The 19,269-nt window shown below is 38.6% G+C and overlaps 1 protein-coding gene across 2 annotated transcripts in view; it reads right to left on the bottom strand.

Annotated features, from left to right (window-relative positions):
* FRMPD4 (FERM and PDZ domain containing 4) overlaps positions 1-19,269 on the bottom strand; it is a 283,791-nt gene that overhangs the window by 246,792 nt on the left and 17,730 nt on the right. The window lies entirely within an intron of this gene.

The raw sequence follows: 19,269 nt of genomic DNA, 5'->3' as shown, positions 1-19,269 counted from the left end.
TATAAGTTCACTGTTCATTTAGAAACATGGCAGCAAACAAACACAAGGCCCTGTACATGAGAATGTCTTAAATTATGTCCCTATCACTACTGAAAAAATATCACTCAGAAGTATCAGATATATATAGTCAGTACCTTGGCATCAGTTTGAATAGCTAAATACAAATAAAATAAGTACCAATATTCATTATGAAATGGGAGTCAAGACAGAAAGCTCTTCAGGCACAAGAATAAAGATCCTTCACTGCCACACCACAGTCTAAGTACCAGGGAAAAGTCCTCATTCAGAAACCAAACACTTCAGGATTCATCTACAAAGAGCTAGACTAAATTCCTTCTGATAATAATTCATCACTAGGTCTTACAGCTCCTGTAATGTACTGGTCAAAAGAAGAGCAATGCTATCTGTCTAGAGGTGCAGCATGAGAAAATTAAATTGGTTATTTATTATCAAAGTTTCTGATGTTCTTCACATAAAAAAGAATTAATATAGTTGGAAGTGAGGCCAGCCAACTCCTCAGAGAAATCTGCCACATGGAAAATTTCATAATTTAACAGGCACCCACTTGGCAGGGAAACATTGCTGAGGTCAAAGAATTCACAAATTTACACAGGTACATTTACAAGAAACATATAATACACCTTGACCACATATAGGAAGGGCATTCCTAGACTTGACAAAGGGAAGACCTATTTCACTAAAGCCAAGCTTTGAAAGATGTCAAATATATTATTTACCCTATAATTCAATTGTAGCAGGTAGAGCTAAAATGTGCACAAAATTTAGGGTATTAGAATGGAAATTAGTAAACAGTTAAAACATCCTACTTGGAGTAAAATGTTCCAAATTAATAACAAAAGGCAAGAGAAGTGGGATTTTACTAAAGAAAAAATAAAAATTACATTTTAAAAAATCCTGGCAGCTTTGCAACAGCAGTTTGAGCTGAAGATTCAATCCCATCAAAGAGGCCAAGGTATCTTCCTCTGTTTTTTATAGTCCTTATGTTGAGATGAGGTGTGCCTGGTTAAATCTGGACATTCTCTAGCTCATCATTAATGTCCTTGTTCAAGTTCTCCTCCACTACTGCCTTCAGCATTAAAGGTTTCCTGTAGCACCCTGTCTTGCCTTCCCCCAGGGACACTAGTGCTCTTACCTTCCAGCAATTTTGTTCTTTGCTTCAAACATTTCCTTAGGAGCTCCAATACACAACAAAAATTATACTCCTTTCTTTTCATTTATCCTAGAATCACAGATGGGTTTGGCTTAGGCAGGACATTAAAGATGATCTAGTTCCAATCCCCCTGCCATGGGCACAGATACCATTTAATTAGACCAGGTTGCTCAAAGCCACATTCAGCCTGGCCATTGGGGCCACCTAGGATAACAGGTTTATCTCTCTCCAAACATTCACAAAACATGTTACCTTTTAGTCTCACATTTATTCACCTATTCTTAACAGATTTGTATCAAATAAAAGTTCAGTTACACAGTATGTTTATGAGTTTTAACTTTCTCATTAAAATAATTTTAGCTGATTGCTTCTTGATTTTCATTTTGATCTCTTTCACCTGTTTGCTCCTTTAAAACATATGAGTAAAAGAGAATAAGGAATATAAACCTATGAGCCTTCACTCTTAGCTGTGATGTATGCACATGCACTTTTTAAAGTGAGTCTAATGTTTTTAAATGAATAGAAGTATAACATGATGGTTTGTATCTCAGCAAAGAACAGGTAAAAGAAGTAGCAATGAAAGAAACATACCATGCAAATCCCTGCGTTACACAGCATCAAAACAAATGTTTTCTTAATATGAGATATAAATCCTGTTTAAATTCTGAAATAACATATAATTGCTCATCCAATTTATCAGCTAAAATCAGTATGTCATCCAAGTGTGTTTTAGTAGATGACTTATTGTCTACAAAGGGTAGTTCCTTATTCAGCTCTTGTGTAAGCAGCCAACTTCAGATAATGTTTTGCAAAAACAAGTTAACATTTTACTCCATTGTTTCAGTTATAATACTGACGGGTTTAAAATAGATTTCTGTCTAGCTCTCCCATTTTCCATTTCCCAAAGCATATTTCTTTCAATTGTGTTCATCATTTTCTATTTTGTTTACAAGGAGGAAGGGGAAATGAGAAAGCAAAGAACTTGCATAAAGAGAAAAATGCATAACTATGGAAGTCTACACTTGGCTTCAGGGAGATTTAAATGATGGCTCAGTAATTTCAAACCAGATTCCAAAGAGCATATTGTGATAGACTGTTCCCCATCCTCACCATGTGCCATTCAGAGGAAGGAACTGTGAACCACAGCTTGAGATGAACCTGCTACCAACTTCCTATAGTTTGGGAAGGCTACAGATGGGCCAGCTGGTGACATTTACCTTCTCCAAGAGGCAAGTCTGCCCAGACTGAAGTCACCATCCTCTAAGGGCACATAAACTCCTGTTACACCAGGAGCCAGTTTATCACAGACTCGGGCTGTCTGCCTCTGGTTTAAGTGAGCTCATCTTTGGCATTTGTCGTGGTTTAGCCCCAGCCAGCAGCCAAGCCCCACTGCAGGCACTCACTGCCCCACCAGCAGGATGGGGAGAGCTGGAAGGGCAAAAGAGGACTCGTGGGTTGGGATAAAGGAAGTGTAATAGGGAAAGCAAAACCATGCCCATAACACAGCAAAGCCAAGAAGTAACCCCCCATTTCACATACTGAGCATGAACTCAAATGGTATGAAGATCCCTTTGTAATGTGGACAATGTCAGAAAAGGCCTTGGCTCTGTATAAGCATTGCTCAGCAATACCAAGAACACCTCCATATTATCAACCCTGTGTTCAGCACAACTCCAAAACACAGCTGCCTACCATCAGTAAAGAAAATTAACTCTACCCCACCAAAACCAGCCCAGCACTGTAGCAGCTGAGATAAGCAGACACACACCTATGCCTTATGGCTAATGGGTGGTAACTGCTGAAAAAAAGTATTAAGCCAAGGGAGTTTAAACAATCTACTGTCATCAATCTGTAACCAGTTTTATAAATATCAAAAACCAAGACAAAGAATTCAAGCAGTGCATTTAAAGATGCTTTCCTTTAATTAATAAAAGTAAATCAAACTCCTACTCAGCGTAGGATTGGTATCCTGCACCTCTGTCAGACCTCCACAAAGCTGGCTTGTGCTTTCCTTTCCAAACAGGACACAATACCTGAGCACCCAGACTGATGAAACCATACAACTCTTCTGGCAAACCACTTTCAGAAGATTCACAAAGACCTACTGCAAATAAGGTTTTGTTTCTTCTAAAAATCTCCTTCCATAAACACATGACTCATCCAAAAATTAAATTTGGTCTCCTTCTGTATCACCTCTCAAACACAGCCAGCACCTGTACAGCCCTGCAAGCCTTCCTGGCATCATGGCAGTGTAACCAATTTAGTCATTGGAACACCACAAGAATTCGCAATTTAGAAAAACAAAATTAAAAATATACACATGCCTCCTGATGCCAAGAAAAGGCACATAGGATTTCAAATATGCAGAGTCCATCAGAGCCTAGAGAGAGGTCACCACACTGTGACCAGACTGCCTATCTTGGCATACCACTTAAACTCCCCTAGAGTCACATTCCCTGATTTATCTTTTACTGCTACATATCAATTTTAAACCTCTGTATTTCCTCATTCTTCCTTACCAGATGTGATTTCTAAAACTATTCCAATTATATCTTCTTCAAACATAATTGGAACATGTACAATTAGCAGGAAACAAGTTTTTCAGATTGTCAAGAACTGCCAGGGATGACCTATCAGCCCAAAATTAGCAATTTCTCCACATGGCTTTTACTAACAAATTCTGAATCACTACACATCTCAGTCTATACTTACTCTCCTCCCAGAAACACTCCTCCCAAACTCCCACAGGCTCTAAGACTAAAATGTTCCCTTATCATTCAACCAGTGAAATAATTTAGACAGCCTTCACTACATTTACTTGGCACCTTTCTTCCCCCTCTGGGCCTACAAACATAATAAATATTATGCTCTGGTATTTTGTGCATACTATGCAGAAAGCCTGAGTTTTCAAAGTATGTTTGGCATCATAATTGCCTGAGAAATAAGATTTAAACAATTCTAATGTCAGAGTTTACAAAAAACTGGCTAACAGAACTTTCTGTGAAAGTTTATGAATGGTATCTCATTGCATGAATCAAACTTTTTACTCTCAACTGGAAAAGGGTATTTTTTTTTTAATCCTCCAGATATTACAGATAATGATTTAAAAAATAATAATAAAACAAAAACAACCCCACAACAAAAAAAGCCCAAAAGAAACCCATACCACAACAAAACAATCCAGGGCAATTTATCATAGGCTGGGAGGAGAAACACAGATTAAAAGTTACTCTGCCACAATAGGGAAGGTTTCTCATCTCCTGTCCTTTCCCAGCACACATTAAGAATAACCCAGAGATTTGGTGAGCTGCAGTTGACTCTTGAGGCCAATGGTATTTCATATAAATCAAATGCTGAACTGGATAACACATTTCAATACACTTAATAGTGGGGCCAATGAAAAGTGATAACAAAAAAAAATTCAAGCCAAATGTTTCTGGTGGCTTTCATTTTACACTGATTTTATTCACTTCATACTTGTGCTTCCAAATTCCTAATATTCATGTGTTTCTCTAGGTTACTAGCACACTACTTACGTCCAAATGTTAGGAAGAGACCAAAACACAGTGTGCAAGCTGAGCTGCTGGTGCAAATGGAACCAGGGTCATCCCAAGGACAAGCATGGCCACAATTGCAACACCAATGGAAAAAAAAATGAGTTTTGGGGTTTTTTTTCCCTATTCTACCTGTTCTCTGCAGGCAAAGGCATTTATGGGAGAGTGACAAGACTTAATATCTACTTCTGTACAGGCAGCAGTCAGCAATCCAAAAAGAGAAGCACAACAGTGACTACTTCTACCCTTCCTTCACCTCATGAGAGGCAGGCAGCATCCCTGGTGCCATCCATCCTTCCAACAGCTCCACTGGGAACAAACTGCCCTTTAAAAGGACTGACCCCCAGTGGCAGTACAGGCATTACTTTGCCTGGAATCAACCTGCCAAGTGCCCCTTTTTAGGGACTGTAGCACCCAAATACACTGACAGTAAGTTCCAGACCTGCTGATAATGCCCTTGCATTGGCCACTACTAACACAATCCAGTCTGCTCTTGCTCACACCTACATGCATTTGTTCTCTCAGCAAAGGACTGGCAGGTAGCTTTCAGCACAGAAAGGAAAGCCAAACATTTTTCCAAAGTTTCCCCATTTTAGATAGCACATTCAAATATTTAACAAGGCAAAATATATCTTAATATTAGAAACAACAATTAGTTGGCCAGCATGACGGGTAGAGGTCTATTATTTTTTTAGATAGTGGAACAAGCTGTTCAAGAAATTAAGTAAGTTGAAACATAACTAGATATATATGCTATTTAGAGTCTCCAGGTATACAGGCTTCACGTACATAAGCCCAGGTACATGCAGTATGGGCCTCACAGAAATCAAAGGGAGTTTTGCTCTGAGCATCTCTGAAACTGAAGATTTCTTTATTAAACTTAGTTTTGAGAAACTACTTTCAGATATTAAGTTACTACATTTTTAAATATTTACATTAATATATCCAAATCTATTTCTGCCAGCATTAAAATTAATGTATGTACAGAGAAGCTCACAGAATCCTGAAATGATCTGGGCTGGAAGGAGGGACCTTAAAGATCAACATTGGTCAGGGACACCTTTCACTAGAGGAGGTAACTCAGCCCTATCCAGCCTGGTCTTTAACACTTCCAGGGCTGAAGAGTCCACAGTCCCTGAGAAACCTTATCACCCTAACAGTACAAAATCTCTTCCTAACATTTAATCTAAGCTTGCCCTCCTTCAGTTTAGGGCCATTCCCCCATGTCCTTTCACTTCAGGCCCTCATGAAAAGTCCTTCTCCAGCCCCCTTAGATACTGGAAGGTGCAGTGAAATCTTGATGGACCTTTCACTTCTCCAGGCTGAACAGCCCCAACTCTCTCATCTTCATATAAGGTGCTCCAGCCCTCTGATCATCTTTGTGGCTCTGCTACAGTCCACAGCTAAAAAACAGTCAATGTAATACTAAATGTGAAAGGAGGGCTAACAGAATGGATCTGGCATTTCCAAAGACAAATGATTTATCCATTCCTTGTTTGAATTAAAAAATCAAGTAATTTACAAACATTGTAAAATTAAATTTTAAAAAGACATTATTTAACAGAAATTTGTAACTGTGTAGGGCTCACCAAGAATAGTTTTTGGTCCTTTGCTATTTAACAGTTCACTAATGATCCAGAACACAAAGGGTTGCTGTTAATACAAGCCATCACTGGCAGAGGGACCAGGGAAATAATCTAGAATTCATAGCTGGAGATAAAATATTGTAACCTGTTCTGTAGAACTCTATATATGTTTTAAAGAGTAACATATACAAAGCATTCCTAGTGAGCTAGTAGGTGAATCTGATTTCCTAGGATGATGACACAGAAATGAAGAAGTAAAGAGCAATTTTTGGATAAATCAACAGGAAAACAACAAAGAGTATTGATTTTTGCACGTTGTATTGCTCTGGCCAGGCAGATGTTAATAGTGCATGTGCAGTTCCCTTTTAAACCTTTTAATAAAAATACAACCAAACCAATTCATATCAATACAGTAACAACAAAGGACTAGAGAAAACGCCTTACAGCAAGAGTTAAAGAGATGTCTGATTAGTTTAGAACAAGAGTATTGAAAAGTGACTTCATTAGAAAGTATAAACATCTCATTAGGAATAGAGCATTGGAGCTCTGAAGAAACCAGAGGCAATGCCTGGAAACTGAAGCCAGACAAATTCATATTAGAAACAGAGCTTAATTACATTTTTCAGCAATGAGGACCATTAACTACTGATGAAGTTAGAGTGCAATGCATCTTCCATATCTGGAAATGGAGACCAAACACTTCTAGAAGCTGCACTCCATGGTAAGTACCAGCCTAATAGAAAGGTAGCTGCATAGATTCAGAAAAAGCCTACATTATACAGAGTTTAACCCATATGATATAATGGTCCTACATGACCTTAAAATTGCTAGGGCACATGAAGCAGTGTCAAGATAAGTAAATTACTAGTAATAAACCACCCAGGATCACACAGCAACATTAGAAAGAGACTCGCCTTTTTTTTTAAGCTACCCAACCCTTCTACATGGAAACAAGGCATCTCCATTCTGGTAACAAGAACACAATTTTCCCCATATGATCTCATTTCATATAATAAGGCTTTTCATTACATGCATATCTTTAAAAAAAAAAAAAAACTAACCTTTTTCTACTACTTAGCAGCTGGGATAAATGTCACCTAGATATTAACACAGCATTACTAAAAATAATATCAATACTAACAAAATCCAATTATTACTTATTACTCTAATGGTTCAAAATGCTTCCACTATCTTGCAAAGTTCATTTAGGTTTGAAACAACTATTTTGATAAAAAGAGAAACATTGATTACATAATTTGCACTCATTTTGTCACTTCTGTCCTTTTTATCATTTTCTTTTCTGCAGCATAGTTGCTTGACACTGCTGACTCACAGGCAGCAAGTATATTCCCAGACTGAATGTAAATGCATCTCATGCCACTAAATTGCCATTTTCCAGATATTCATCTCCTCCTTAACACCACCTGTACACTAAGGGTGCATCTGAAAAGAGATTAAGTGAAGAAGCAGAACTGGCCTCTGAAACAAAATTGTTTCTTGATTGCTTTGTAGGAAACCATTTCATTAGGCATTCACTCACTCCTCCAGCACACAGAGGCAGGAACTGTACAAAAATTACCTTAATTTGCAGATCATAAATACCAAAATACACACATCCATTGGACAGCAGGGTTTACTGGCCTGCAAAATGTTATTGTAAACAAAACTGAGAGCTTCAGACTGCCACATATACATAGAATAGGGTATGGATCCTTGAGGAAAGCAAATCTTTAACTAAAAACAACAACCACAACAACAACAAAACCACTAATGGGGGAAAAAAAAAGGGCACAGAAGAGGACCTGGAGAGGTCAGACAGCCCAAGTTCCAACTCCAATGCAATTCAGAGTTTTCCAGTCTATTCCTCAGAGTCTCCAAGTAATCTATTCCAGAGCTCATAATTCTTGCTGCTCAGAAGTATTCTGCCCATTCCTTATCTGCCTTTTGTTTGTCTTTTCACTATCTAACCCACATTCTTTCAGCTTTACATTGAAATTCTTGTCCTATTCTTTACGAATAAAAAGTGTATTGTTGCTTTCCCCTGGCATCATCAGTCTTTTACCTAGATGAAAATTTGTTTCTTCCATCAGTAAATAAAGCATGATTCCTTCAGACTTCTCAAAAGGTCACTTTTCTTAGACATCTTATTACCTGGTACCTTCCCTTAAACTAACATCTTTCTAGACTCCCAGTGCCTTGCCCACATCCATGCATGGGCCCAAAATTCTACACTGAAGTACATCCTCACACAATGTGCACAAGAACAGAGGATGAGAAAGCCATGGGGGGAAAAAGAGGGGGAACATGCAATGAGGGGTCACAGACACAAAGATTCTAGGCAAAAAGTAATACTGTTCCCAGCTACACTCAGGGTTTTTTATCAATATTTTGGTCTACTGAGCTTACTTTGACCTCATTATAAGTATGAATTTATTTGTGCAGCATGATATAAAAGGACTGTGATTCTACCTGAGGCTTCTAGAATAACAAACTATACCAATGAGGAAAACTCAATGAGGAAAAATCCACGACAAATAAGGGAAAGGAAGGAAAATCATATACACATGCATAACTCTAAGTAAATAATTTGCCAATTTCAATAGCTCTTAAACTATACATTTTTATTACATTGAAAAGAAAATAAGAATTTTACCTTTGGAATTATGTAAAATCTTAACTAACAGCTTGAATACACTTTGAAATAATTCAGTATAAACTAATTTATCAGAATTCTACATTATGTTTTCCACCTGGTCTATCTTGCTATTGTCCCTTCCTGACCTAGACAGCTATAAACCAGCAACACATGCTCCAAAAATGCCTAGGCAAATGTTCCACAAACTCAGGACAAAACTACCAACTTTTCTGCCACTCATGTTAGAGGCAGAGACAGCAGAGTGTGCAACCTTAAGCACAACACAGTTTTGAAACAGCTAATAATGTAATCATGGAAAGAAATCTGTCTCACATAGAATTTTTTAACTGTGCACTTCAGATTTTACACCACTACTGAAGATCTGAAAACACATTTTGAAACTGCTTTTTTTTGTCTCTTGCCTGGACTTCATTCAGGCAAGCCCTAGTGATGCCGAAGCCAACAGGGGTTTTGTCATCCAATTCTCTGGTCCATAATCAGATCTCCTATCAGAAACAGTTATTTATTCCAGTGTTTGAAAAGACTTTTCATTTACCCCAAGCAACTTGATTTTCATTCCTCAGTCCTTCAGACTTACACACACAAGAAAATTGAATAAATCAGATTTATTTAATCTCTATCAATTTTTTCAGTGTTTTGTGTGGTTGGATCTGAAAGCTTTGGATTAACAAACTGAGGGAACATACACATGAAGAAGGCACCACATCTCACCCAGCCTTAACAGGATAAAGCACATTTAAACAATTAAGTATATGTTCTTATATATAGCATCTGAGTGTCCAAGGTCTTAACATATACTTAATAAATATATCATAAAATGTGATTCATAAACACTGATACAGATGATCCATATTTTTTCTATAAAGCCTTTAATACATCAATCAGAACATGGATTACACAAACACACACACAAAAGGTAGATTGTTACAGAAGGGGCAATTTGGCTGCTTCTCAGCAAATACAGATTAAAGCACACAAGCTCTAGTGCATACAAGAAATAAAGATAAATAACCCCAAAAGGTCACAGCACATATTCTGCAATCTGTGGGTACTTATAGAATAAAAGATAATACTTGCTTCTGTGAAAAAAACTGGATGATTGCAGTATTCAGTTTCAATACACTTTTAAACATGTATGAAAACATGACAATCACTGTATGTGCTGCAATATTTTTTCTAGTAACAGGTACAGTTTTCTAATCCAGTGAGAGGAAATACAGTGATGGCCACAAGTACCATGGCCACCTAAACTTAAAAGTCAAATGTCTTCAGTAAGTTTTGTTTTACACACACAGGAGTACAAAATGCTGGCTTTTCCCAGATGGACAAGTTTTAAAAAGAAAAATAATATCTAAATTTATAGAATAAATAGGTCTTCCAAATCACTTAAGCCAGTGTCTGCAAACTACAGTTTTTACTTAGCAAAGGTGAACTGAGCCTTTTTATTGCAAAAGTGCTAAGCAGAAAAGGGGTCTACACTAACAAACTCATTTATGGCAGAAAGAAAGATTCTGACATTTGCAAAAATGGAAAGCAAGTATTTATTTAAATTAATACACTTGAAAAATACTTATAAATAAATTTCAGATCAGAATTGAGGAAAAAATTAAAAACAAAACAAACAACAACAAAAAAATCACACACACAAACCAACCTGCCCCACAAGTTTGTTGTTATTGTTCAGAGAGGGACAAAAAAAAATGAACAGGCCCATGAAAAATCAGATCTATGTGCCCCATATCACAAGTGAAGACCTAGACTTTGGTTTAGCCTTAATCATTTCATATGTCAATCCCTCTTCTGTAAGCAGATATTAAAAGGCTGTGCCAAATTAATTCAGGATAGTTTTAAGTATGCAGACAGAATGATAAGCAGCCACAGAGCAGCTCTGGAAACAAACAGTTCTGAGCACATCTCCTCCCTGAAACAGAGGAGGTGTGACCAAAGAGAAATGTTAAACAGCTGATATTTGTTAGAGCACTATCCCACCTCACACACAGAAATACTGGCATGACATGAAGGAAAAAAAAGAAAGAACAGTTCAGGTAAGAAAAAGTTGTTCTGTCAGCATTTTGCCCTGCATTTCTATTTGCCAATTTTGGCGTAACACATGCAGAAATTGCTCAATCCTCATTCTGATTAATTCTAGCTTTCACAAAGCACTGCAGAAAATGTATTAATAGGGAAAAAAATTGACATCCTTATCATACAGCACTTACAAGTTTCCCTACAAAATCTATTTTTTCCATATTGGAAAGAAAGGATTGTTAAAGTCTTGAAAAAATTAATATTTTAAATATAAGGACTCTAAAATTGAAGATGTAAGAACATGACATAATAAAATTAACTTATGAAAGGAAGTGCTAGGTATTTCATACTGTGGACTTTAAAAGCTTTACCAAATGTTTCCTGCATTTGGGTAAGAGTCTTCACCAGTGTGAGATCTTTTTTGTATCACTGAGAGTTCCTTGGGTTAGATATAAACGTTGCAAATACATGAAACAAACTTTTTGCAGAAATGGCTTATCATATCATATTCCTAATGCATTTTTGTGCTCATTTCTGCCAGGACATGGCTAATGCAGCCAGAAGTGTGCTCTTCTGCAAGTTCCTCAACAAGGCTGTCAGATCCCACATCACTTTCATAAGTTCTCAGACAAGGTTTTTCACATTAATGTGACACCTTAATTTAGAAGTATTCGGATTGTTTTTATAATTAAGACTGATATAATTTACAAGAACCTCAACTACAGCAAAACAAAATACTTTTATTTTATTAACTCATTTCAACAGTGAGCCAGAGAAAAATCTTAAATCTGATTAACTCAGACTGATAAAATTGTTTGTTTTGTAGGATGAAGCTTAAGTATCAAGTATTAAGGCTTTCTTCTGGAATTCCTATTCATTTCCTAAGTTGCCAATATTAGCACAAGAAAGGTACAAAGGCAGATTGCAAAGGAAAAGTAAAAGCTTTGTTTATCAAAATGTACATACCTCAGTAAACTCTTCTTAAATTTCCAGTGAAATATGTTGGATTTGCTAAATATCATCCTTTGAAAGGTGGTATTATTCAGAATTTAATCAGCTGGTATTTTACAAGTTTAGTAGTTCCCATAGAATTTATACAGTTTTGGGGTTTTTTTTTAAATCCAGCTCTAGCTTTCAATATTAATCTCTTATTTCTTCCCCTGATTTAAATTACCCTTATCACAATGTGAGCATCTGCCGACTATGAAACACACATATCTTTCAGTAAACCAGGAAAGGAAAGGCAGAAGCATTTTTCTCTTTGTTTTGTAAAACAAAATGTTTTGGACAAATTTCTTACCTAACTTCCAATCCTAAGTAAACCTCAGTAGCAACTTCTGTAAATCCATAAAATATTTTCTGGGTGCTTTTTTTTTCCCCGTGATGATTTAAAGCAAAGAAACTCTGAATAACAAAAATGAAAATCAAAATAATAACTAAAATATACTCCCAGTGAAGGTGGGAGTTAAGAGGGAAAGCATACCAGCTATGAATAAAAAAGGAGAGTAGAAGCCTATAGCAAATATACTACAAGTTAATGGACCAGTCTGGCCCAGAGGGACACTCACTGAACAGGTCTTTGGATGCAAGCCTCAATACTGTATAAATCACAAATGAACAGGCATTGTTCAAGCCTTTTCCAAGCACTCTGAAACAAGTAAAAATACTCTCATAGACAGAACAACCAAAACTGCTCAAACTAAGTCCACAAGCCATTAGAATTTTGCAATGGCAAAGTCAGGCAAGTCCTTCCTTCCACAACATTGTCACCTATGCCTGACCTCCTCCAGATCCCCAACTTCCTTCCACTTCTCACCCTCCAGAACCCTTTTCCAAGAACAAGATCCAAGTGTTGCAGTTGTCAAGACAGACACAACTGGCATCATCACCAAAATCTTTCTGTGACTTCTCTCAGTCAATTCCACACAGCACTGACTCCTTCCCTCTGCAAGTTTCCTTCTTCCATCTCCCTGGCTGGCTAACCCCAGCCTGTCCCTTTCCCAGCCACCTGACCCTGTCTGTCCCTCACACAGCAGCTCCTTACCTTGTCTGTCCCTTGCACAAGCACACATCCCTTACCTGCTCACAGCAGATTCCACCCCAAACTGCAACAAGTTCCAACTAACTCTTAACCAGCTGCCCCACTCTTTTATAACCCCCATCCTCATTAGGCAGGCAAGGCTGTTTTCACTTAGTAATCAGTACAGCTGTAATCACTGGAGAAGACTGCCTCCTGCACTATCCTTACAAACCATCCTCCCATATCCAGGTGTTGCCCTTTGTCCCCAGGCAGCTGAGCACACCCAGAAGCCACATCCACAGGCTGCTGCCCTTTCTCAGCTACCTGAGGAGTCACCACACAGCCTGAGAGCAGCAGGCAAACCCAGGGGAACCAGCACCTCACAGCTCCCATGGCTGAGGGCACAACAAACCTGAGCTGAAAGCTCCCAGGTGCCTCATAAAATACTTCAGCTCACAGAACTATCCACATTCAAGCTAAATTGAGAAGAGTGACACCAAGCAGGTTGAGGGAGGGCATCCTGTACCCAGTGAGGTACATGTAGAGTGCTGGGTCCAGCTCTTGGCTCCCCAGTGCAAAAGAGACATGGACATGCTGGAGTAAGTCCAAAAGATGATTAAGAGCATATGACAAACAAACAGAGCTCAGCCTGGAAAGGAGAGGGCTTATGAACATGTATAAATACCTGCTAGGGAGGGTAAAGAAGACAAAGCCAGTGTTTCCTCAGTGTTTCCCAGTGACAGAACAAGGACAAATGGGCACAAGTTTAGATATAGGACACTTCATTTTGACTAAAGAAAATATTTTCTTACAACGAGGGGAGTTGAACAGTGGCTCAAGTTGCCCACAGAGTTTGTGGAGTCTCTACCCTTGGAGATATTCTAAACCCAACCAAACATGCCCTGAGAAGGGCACTGGATCTGATGGCTTTCAGAGGTACCTTCCAGACTCAAGCATTCAGTGATTCTGTATACACGAAGATTAAATGACCATCCTCCTGTTGCTTGATGCCAAATGAGAATGGAAATACAGCATATATACAAACATCAGCAAACACAAAGATGATTAATTAAGTCTCCAACTTAAAGCTACACAGAATGAGCAGAACTAAAATAGCTAGGGCTTCTGCTCATAATTTGTTGGCCCTGACCTCCCTCTCTGTTGAGGTCCCTCTGCTGTTTGATGAGGAGACATTTTGTAAAGGCAATTTCTAGATTCAAAAGAACAATTTAATGAGTCAAGGGGGTGCCAACTTGGCCTCAAAACTGAGAAATGGGTTGATTTTTCTCTCATTCTCTTTAAACACTCATTCTGTCCCTGCTATTTCTCTCCCAAACACACATTTATTTCTCTCATTTCTTCTGCATGCTGTTTAATCTTTTGCAACCATCAGGAATAACCCTCCCCTGTCATCACTGTATCCTGAATCACCAGCAAGTGACATTCTTGAAGTAATAATTTAGGAGTCATTTTAACAATGCAGTCCCTGCTTCTTGCTTCACACTAACATCTATTTTTTGCTCTAAAAACAAAAGGCAATGTCATCCACAACCATATTAAGACCCTCACTGCAAAGCTGTAATTAGTCTTCTTTCAGCCCTTACCAACATTTCTTCTTAAAGTGGTAGTAAAAATGTGTACAAACAAGCACATCTCACCAGTACTCTGCCTAGGAATGCTCCCAGGGCAAGATGTCACAGGGAAGGTTTGTAAAAGTTGGCACAATTTTTCATAACCTTCGTAGTTCTGGTGATTTATAGCAGTTGTTTTAGAAGCTGCTACCAGTAAGTACAAGTGGGACAAAAACAGGTGTACTCTTTCTAAGGATAAGTGATTTTATTTTTCTTCCCACTGCCCATTTTCCTCTATCTCCTCATCATTTCTACTTGCTTTGCTATTTCCTCCACAGCTCTGCTCCTAATCCAGTTCCTAAGTCCAATTTCTACCTGCTTATAGCTGATGTTGCTACTAGATAGTTTTAGGGGAAAAAAAAAAAAAAAAAAAAGCCTAACAAAAATGTAAGCACAGCAAGTTGTGCTTTGAATACTGATCCATATAAACCACATGATTTTCTGCATGCACTTAATTAATGCCTTTTCTATTGTCCTCAATACACTTTCCTTGTTGCTCTTTCAGCAACATCTCCAATGGACTCCTGGTCTTTTTCATAACATCAAGATATTTTCCCAGGCAAGTTTTGAGTTATTTTCAACAAGTGCTATTAATTGCAAAACATAAGATTGAGAAGCAAAGAACAGATCTTTAAGGCACACATTCAACTTTCAGCCCAGAGCTGGAGAAAGCACAGAATTTAAATTTAGAGTTTGGCTGTTCTTCTGTGAAGATGAGAATGAAAATAATGCTGCAGATTCTCAGGAAAATAGTTTAAATAAAATACTAGTGCTGCTTCACATACAGCAAGCAGGACTACAGATAAAAGCTCTTCTTCAGCTTCAAGCTGAACTAGCTGAGGAGACCAACAATCCAACTCCTTCCTTCCCTGCAAGAGCCTACCAGATCTGACTCTGCAAAGGAAATCCATGTGAGATTTACAAAAACTTACCACATCTTTCTGCATCCTCATTCTCTAGAAAATCCCTCCATTATAAAATCCCCTAATTACTACAGTGAAACCCTGAAAATAAAATAATTATTTTTCAAATAGCATAGAATTACCCAAATTATTTTGACTGGTGGAGATCAAAGGAAAAGGGCATACAAATGCTAATTCTGGCACTGACTATAAAGGCCCAACAAGCTTGAGCAATTTGGGGCCATACAGGCACCAGTGCCTTCTTCAGCTGCAACTGAAAGACAACATCCAGCAACTATTTAAAAACTTTTTGTTAACTTGCTCCAAGAACACGTCACCCTGAAAGAACTGTTTTATCAATATAGAGCACAGTATAAAAGCTGTGACTCTAGAACAGCTGAACTTACCTATGTGCTGGTCTTTAGATTCCAAGAACCTGCCATTTTTAAAAAAAACTAGGTGATCAAGGGAGACCCTCCAAACAAACAGGTGCAAGGTTGCTGGTGAACAAATGGAGTAAATCAAGACAGAAAAGAGCATGAACACAGTGCCCAGATAAAATGCTGCACATTTTTTCCCTGTTTGGGTACTACATTGCTAGTTTATAGTTTAGTCAGCAGTTTTTTTTAGCTTGTAGAACCCTTTCAATTCGGCATATTCTCAAGCTGAGACAACAAAAGTTCGCAAGATTTGCTCCTATACCCAGAACTAAATAAATAGCTGCATCATCCACATGAGCTACTACTCCTTAGAGAATCCTCGCTTGGATGCCTTAAGACCAAGATGAATGGGCAACTCTCTTCTCTCAAAAAACATTGGAAAGAAAAGGGGAAAGGAGTGTAGAAAATCTATTATCCCTATCATGCATCATTCTTATCTTTTGGCTTGAGAAACATCAGAATTCTTCTTTAAGATCCCTCAAGAAGCCTTTGGAGCTGCAAGTGCATTGTGACCTGATGGGAGCCAAAGCTCACTCTTAAACTGGCAGCCCATCAATTATCCCTTCTAATCCAACAATCCCTGACAGCTACAAATTCTCATAAACAACAGGTTATTACATGGCTGAAGATATGTGTAAGACAGTACTTTGAAGGTATCATCATGCTGCACAAACCTGAAGGCTGTCCTCTGGATCTTCTAAGACAAAATCCAAGGAGAGCCAACCCTGTCCTGGGGGCACAGCACGGCCAGCTGGGCAAGGGAGGGGATTGTCCTGCTCTGCTCTGGGCTGGGGCAGCCTCACCTCCAGGGCTGGGCAGCTCTGGGTGCCACAATATCAAAAATCCATCAAGCTATTGGAGACTGTCCAAAGGAGTAACATGAGGATGATCCAGAGCCTTGAGGGGAAGCCAAATGAGGAGCAGCTGAGGACACCTGGTCTGCTGAGCCTGGAGAAGTGGAGGCTGAGGGGAGACCTCACTGTGACCATCAACATCCTCAGGAGGGGAGGCACAGGGGCAGCTACCAAGCTCTTCACCCTTGTGACCAATGACAGGCTTTCAGGGAACAGCATGAAGCTGAGCTGGGGGAGGTTTAGACTGGATGTTAGGAAAAGGATTTTCACCCAAAGTATGGGTGAGCAATGAAACAAGCTTTTAAAGCCTGACAATTCAAGAAGTGTTCCAACAATGCTCTCAGGCACGTGATGTGACTGTGCAGGGCCAGAAGGTGGACATGATGATCCTGACAGCTCTCTTCTAACTCAGCATATTCTATGATTCTATGATAATTCCATTATTCCAGAAAATTATGTAGTACAGCCAGTGCGACAATAATCTGATTTATCATGCATTTAATTTGCTTGCTAAAGAATGTGAAATTAACCTGTGTCACCAACTTTTGCTGTCATTAGTTCAGCACTTTCTTGCTATAGGGATGATCAAATGCTTCCTGACATGAGAACTTCAAAGAGCTTCTACGACGAGGACCTTGGGTGAAAGAATCCTGAGGGAGGAGTGGCAGCTCACTACAGATCTTCCATAGCCTCAGCCTTCTTCAAGGGGAAATGGGAAAACAAACAAACAGAAATGGCTACAATCAACTCCTTCTCAATCTCTAATAGAGCAATCCAAGCAGACAGGAAGACAGGAAGACCACACTGTGAGAACACAGCTTTTATAGGGCAGAGCACATATAATACTCCACAGTTCTGGAAGCTTCTGTGAGGGACAGTAAACAAGCTGTATTGAGAGAGGAATTGTGCTAGCACTCCTGATTTCGTGGTGCCTTTTTATTTTATCGTGCAATGTTGGCACAGACTACAGTTCTAATGGGCCATCTTTCCTCACCTAAGCACTAAAATACTTCCACCAAATTCAGTATTATACAGTTTAAGAAACAATTGTTTCAAAAAAGGGGCATCCTGGAGTAACCCCAAATCTGTCTTCAAACCAGTGTAGTCCCTAAATACAAATCATGTCCATTTGGGTCTAATGCCTAGAGGACTTTAAAAGAGACAACATTTCTTAACAGCTCTTCTAGGGATCACTAACAGCATAACATAACACATCAATACATCTTCTCTAAAAATTAAAAAAGGGAACGAAAATAGTCTTGGAGCTTTCTACACCGATTTCAAAGACTTCAGCTAAGTAGCTTCAAAATGACAGTTCTGCTTTAGTCTCCCAGATTAGCTTGTTAAGTCTACGAGCATAACACTGGAAATAGCACATCTAAAGTATAAAGCAAATAGATGCAGACGTGAAATTTGGAGTTCTATTCCAACAATAAACTGAAAAACAAAACAAAGGGAAAAAAAGAATGCAAGAGGCTAATAAGATTGCAGATTTTTTTAAAAATTATTCTTTTCAAAATATCATGTATCACACTCCTCAAGTTAATGCAGTCAAAGTTAAGTCTCCGAAAACACTTAGGAGAAGTGAAAAGTCTTGAAAAGTCCCCTAATTTGAGTGGGAAGCAGTTGCACATCTGTCAATAAGCCTTTGCAATCAAAATATCTATTGCCATCAAGGAGATCAATTTGCAAAATTTAATCAACACCTCCATCTCCTTACATAGTTGCCATTAGTGATTGGTTTTGATACTACCTTTGCTCATCACACAATATATGCAATTATCATTAAAAATACATAATTTGTAAAAGTACATATACATTTATTTATATATTTGCAAACTATCAATCCTGCAAATCAGCATGCCTATAAAGAACCAAGAAAGACTGCAGGAAAATGCTATATGACCCACAGTAAGGCACAACAGCTGTACTTAATAAATTACATTTGAAAAGGCTGTAGAAAGCATGAGTCTCAACCATCCAACATATCTGGTCTGCACAGCAACACATAATATTCTTCTTGATTCATGAAAAGCACCACTGGTGTTACAAACCAAATACACTGGGTTAACTTCAAACAGCAAACCACAATTTGCTTTTGCTTTAAAAGCCCTCATGCCAAGCACAGTTCTTCCTAATCTTTTCACTTCTTCCATTTCTTTCCTCCCTTTTGGAGCCCACATCAGACTCATATTTCCCATTCTTTATTCATATGCAGTCTAACAGAGTAAATTAACTGTGAATTAACTCATGGGACCTCAGCATTTCCATGGCTTGGGATCTGCTTCATGGAGCTAAGTCACATCTTAGAAACAAGGTCTTCATTTGCACTCCCTCCCTGGCCTTACTAGCATATGGCACAACCACAGCAGGGTGACATGGAGACCACCCCAACACAGCCACCACTCTCTGCCATCCCTCCTGCCC

Source organism: Erithacus rubecula (assembly GCF_903797595.1).
Source record: "Erithacus rubecula genome assembly, chromosome: 1".
In the NCBI taxonomy this organism is placed as follows: Eukaryota; Metazoa; Chordata; class Aves; order Passeriformes; family Muscicapidae; genus Erithacus; species Erithacus rubecula.
The sequence above is the reverse complement of the archived record's forward strand: the minus strand, read 5'-3'. Positions and strand labels throughout refer to the sequence as shown.